At 62.2% G+C, this 5,000-nt stretch overlaps 1 pseudogene; it reads right to left on the reverse strand.

Annotated features, from left to right (window-relative positions):
• The window catches only part of LOC124774440, a 7,962-nt pseudogene that overhangs the window by 2,051 nt on the left and 911 nt on the right, over positions 1–5,000 (reverse strand).

Raw genomic sequence — 5,000 nt, forward strand, 5'->3', positions numbered from 1 at the left:
CGGGCAACATAACGCACTACAGCGTCATGGCGCTTGACCCGGGACCCGTGCGTCCTAAAGCAAGCCTGAAGTACGTGGTTGGCGGTCTCCACGGCCTGGCACCCCGCGCGGCATCTGGTGTCCGCCTCCCGCCCGCGACTGCGCCGTGCCTTCGTAGGGAAGGCGTTGATGCGGGCGCGGAGGGCGTCGATGTATTCACGCCCAGATAGCAGGCGACTGGTGTCGGCGACCCACTGATGTTGGCCACTGACGGCGGCAGAAGATGACAGTGCCGCACCGTCAATGGCGATGTGTAGGCGCGCCGCCCACATTTCCCCAACCTGCGTTGACGATTTGAGGAGGTGGCCCTCCCACATTAGGTGGCGCTCCAGCACCTCGATCTCACGCTGCACCTCATCCATGCCTGCACCGTCGCAGGCTGGCCCTATCTTCTTCAGCGCCAGGAGACGGGACCGACGGAGGGTCGGACCCATCCATCGGCAAGATGGAATGCCGAGGCCCCCCTGGGCAACAGGAGCGTGGAAGTATCCCAGGGGGGTGTCCGCCGGAAGGCGGAACCATCTCCTGACGGCGGCCCGGATGGTAACGTCGGCCGACTTCAATGCACCCACCCGGGTGCGGCTGAGGGCCAGCCCGTGGTACAGGCCAGGGAGAAGTACGTTGGTGAGAGCGTGGAGGCGCTGTTGCGGCTTCAGCGGAGCTCGGGAGATGACGTCAAGCTGCTCCACCAGGTGGCTACGTGGATTGAAGACACAGCGACCCGCCGTGGAAAATTGCAGCCCCAGGTACCGGAAGGTTTCACCCACACGCAGGGCAGGCATGGTGGTATTGCCTGCTGTGAAGGTGACATTGCTGTCCACCTTCACCTTCTTCTCGCGCCCTGACGCGACTAAGGCGAGGGTGAAACACTTCCGGGCGTTGATCTGCAGCCCCAGGTGGGCGAGGGCTGCGGTAGCTGCGTCGATGAGGGACTGCAAGCCCCTCGGGGTCGCTGCAAACAGCAAGACGTCATCTGCAAAGGCCGCAGCGTTGACTCTGCGACCGAGGATCCGAGCTCCGATGTGGGAGGGCAGTTGGCCTAAAACGTAGTCCACCGCAAAGTTGAACAGGAGGGGGGAGAGGGGATCGCCCTGGCGAACGCCCCGTGCTGGCTGCACAGACACGCCCACGCCGGCGCCGTCCGCTATCACTGTCGTGCTGCCCTCGTAGCACCGCTCGACATACTCGACAAAGCAATCCGGCAGGCCATGCGCCTTCAGCACGGGGCGAAGGGCAGCATGATCTACCGAATCGAATGCCTTAGATACGTCGATCGACGCCACAAAGACAGAGCGGCAGGAGCGAACTGCGTCGGTGAGAGCAGTGTCCAAGATGAAGGTATTTTCCAACATCCCATCCCGAGGGATGAATGCCCGCTGACGTTCGTCCACAGCACATGCGCGCATCAGGCGTGACGCGAGAACCTTGTGAAAGGTCCGCGCCAACACCGAGCAGACCGTAATGGGGCGAAAGTCAGCGGGGGATGTTGGTGCAGCCGTTTTCGGGAGAAGGGACGTCCGCGCGCGAAGCAGGCGTTCCGGAAGGGCGCGGGCCAGAAGGAAGAGATTCATCACTTTCACCAGGACTTCGTGCGGCAGGCGCCGCAACTCCGCTGGGGTAAGGCCGTCCGGCCCGGCTGCTGATCCCCTGGGCGGCAACGCGGCGGCGACCTCCTCATGTGTGACCGGCCCCCATATGCACTCAAGAGCGACAGGCTCTGAGTGCGGGAGGAGGCGGTCACGAATGAAGCCCGCGGTGGAGATGGGCTTCTTGGTGAAGAGGTCCGCCCAGAAGTCCAGCAGACCAGGGATGGCAGGTGGCGGCTGGAGCAGGGTGCCATCCAAGAGGCCGCGCACGCAACGTGCACGCGACCGTCGGAAGGCATCCTGCGTTCTCGCGTACTCCCAGCGGCGCCGCTTGCGCTTCTGCGTCGGCGGCGCGGCAGGCGGCCGCTTCGATGGTTGGCGCGGCCGCTGTGTCCTGGTGATCGATCTCTCCCCTCTGGACCCGACCGACGCAAGGGCATCCGGGAGCATGCCCAGGATGACATCGGGCGGCGTGCCCCGCCCCAGACCTATGACACGATCCAGGGCAGAGAAACGCTGGGCGGAAGCGGGTAGCCCCGCCAGATGCTCCCAGATGGCGGCGTCAGTCGGCCCCTCCGGCGGCGGCCCGGTGGTGTCGGCCGCGAAGTCCTCGGCTGCGTCGACGGGCGGCGCAGCGGCCTCGCCCGCGTCAGGCAGCGGGCTCGCTGCTCCCCGGCGGGACGCCGGCTCTTCCCCCCGACCGATCTCAAGCGCCTCCATGAATTGGCGGACAAGCTGCTTGTGGGCAGCTTGCCGCCGTCGGCACTTGATTGCCTCAAGCGTTCGGTCGGGGAACATCCTGATGAGTTCTTGATTTACAAAGAAGAACCGGGCGTCCCTCTCGAGGAACAGTTCGGCCTCTGCCTTGGCGAGCGACAGGACTTCTTCCTCCGTCCACCTCGCGCGATGCCTCTCCGTGACGATCTCCGCGTTGGCGGCCGCAAGGTGTTGGCGGCGGCGATGGACCCCGAGACCGTTCTTGGTGGTGAAGCTGCGGTGGCACTCACTACAGGTATACATAGCTGCAAAAGTTACAAAATTTTCGGCACGGCCGGTTGGCCGGCTAGGTGCTGGGGAAGTTGGGGTGGCACCTTCAGCGGAAGGGCCACCACTTTTTCTCTGAATACTGCCCCCAACTAACAAAGGGATAGTGCGAGGGGGGGCTGGTAACCCCCCCAAGCCCCTGGTGCGGTCTTCCACTCTGCGAAAATCAGCGGGCCCACGAGAAGGGGAGAAGACCGCAGGAGAGGAGAGGCTAAGAGGGCTAGGCCCATGTATTGCGCATCACTCTCCCTGTAACTACAACCCAAGGAAGGCACCTCGCAGCAGCAGCACGACTACATCAAGACCGCACTTCGAAAAGCCAAGTCCGGATGCAGCCACACCGCCGCCACTTGGCCACCTTAAGAGAGTCATAGTTACTCCCGCCGTTTACCCGCGCTTGCTTGAATTTCTTCACGTTGACATTCAGAGCACTGGGCAGAAATCACATTGCGTCAACACCCGCTAGGGCCATCGCAATGCTTTGTTTTAATTAGACAGTCGGATTCCCCCAGTCCGTGCCAGTTCTGAGTTGATCGTTGAATGGCGGCCGAAGAGAATCCGCGCACCCGCGCGCCCCCGGAGGAGCACGCTAAGGCGGACGCGGCCTCGCAGCAAGGAAGATCCGTGGGAGGCCAAGGCACGGGACCGAGCTCGGATCCTGCACGCAGGTTGAAGCACCGGGGCGCGAACGCCGCGCAGGCGCGCGCATCCTGCACCGCCGGCCAGCACGAGGCCGACCAACGGCGAGAGCAGACCACGCCCGCGCTAAACGCCCGCACTTACCGGCACCCCTACGGCACTCACCTCGCCCAGGCCCGGCACGTTAGCGCTGACCCACTTCCCGACCAAGCCCGACACGCCCCGATCCTCAGAGCCAATCCTTATCCCGAAGTTACGGATCCAATTTGCCGACTTCCCTTACCTACATTATTCTATCGACTAGAGGCTCTTCACCTTGGAGACCTGCTGCGGATATGGGTACGAACCGGCGCGACACCTCCACGTGGCCCTCTCCCGGATTTTCAAGGTCCGAGGGGAAGATCGGGACACCGCCGCAACTGCGGTGCTCTTCGCGTTCCAAACCCTATCTCCCTGCTAGAGGATTCCAGGGAACTCGAACGCTCATGCAGAAAAGAAAACTCTTCCCCGATCTCCCGACGGCGTCTCCGGGTCCTTTTGGGTTACCCCGACGAGCATCTCTAAAAGAGGGGCCCGACTTGTATCGGTTCCGCTGCCGGGTTCCGGAATAGGAACCGGATTCCCTTTCGCCCAACGGGGGCCAGCACAAAGCGCATCATGCTATGACGGCCCCCATCAACATCGGATTTCTCCTAGGGCTTAGGATCGACTGACTCGTGTGCAACGGCTGTTCACACGAAACCCTTCTCCGCGTCAGCCCTCCAGGGCCTCGCTGGAGTATTTGCTACTACCACCAAGATCTGCACCGACGGCGGCTCCAGGCAGGCTCACGCCCAGACCCTTCTGCGCCCACCGCCGCGACCCTCCTACTCGTCAGGGCTTCGCGGCCGGCCGCAAGGACCGGCCATGACTGCCAGACTGACGGCCGAGTATAGGCACGACGCTTCAGCGCCATCCATTTTCAGGGCTAGTTGCTTCGGCAGGTGAGTTGTTACACACTCCTTAGCGGATTCCGACTTCCATGGCCACCGTCCTGCTGTCTTAAGCAACCAACGCCTTTCATGGTTTCCCATGAGCGTCGATTCGGGCGCCTTAACTCGGCGTTTGGTTCATCCCACAGCGCCAGTTCTGCTTACCAAAAGTGGCCCACTTGGCACTCCGATCCGAGTCGTTTGCTCGCGGCTTCAGCATATCAAGCAAGCCGGAGATCTCACCCATTTAAAGTTTGAGAATAGGTTGAGGTCGTTTCGGCCCCAAGGCCTCTAATCATTCGCTTTACCGGATGAGACTCGTACGAGCACCAGCTATCCTGAGGGAAACTTCGGAGGGAACCAGCTACTAGATGGTTCGATTAGTCTTTCGCCCCTATACCCAGCTCCGACGATCGATTTGCACGTCAGAATCGCTACGGACCTCCATCAGGGTTTCCCCTGACTTCGTCCTGGCCAGGCATAGTTCACCATCTTTCGGGTCCCAACGTGTACGCTCTAGGTGCGCCTCACCTCGCAATGAGGACGAGACGCCCCGGGAGTGCGGAGGCCGCCGCCCCGTGAAGGGCGGGGAAGCCCCATCCTCCCTCGGCCCGCGCAAGGCGAGACCTTCACTTTCATTACGCCTTTAGGTTTCGTACAGCCCAATGACTCGCGCACATGTTAGACTCCTTGGTCCGTGTTTCAAGACGGGTCGTGAAAT

This window comes from Schistocerca piceifrons, unplaced genomic scaffold (assembly GCF_021461385.2).
Source record: "Schistocerca piceifrons isolate TAMUIC-IGC-003096 unplaced genomic scaffold, iqSchPice1.1 HiC_scaffold_961, whole genome shotgun sequence".
Taxonomy (NCBI): domain Eukaryota; kingdom Metazoa; phylum Arthropoda; class Insecta; order Orthoptera; family Acrididae; genus Schistocerca; species Schistocerca piceifrons.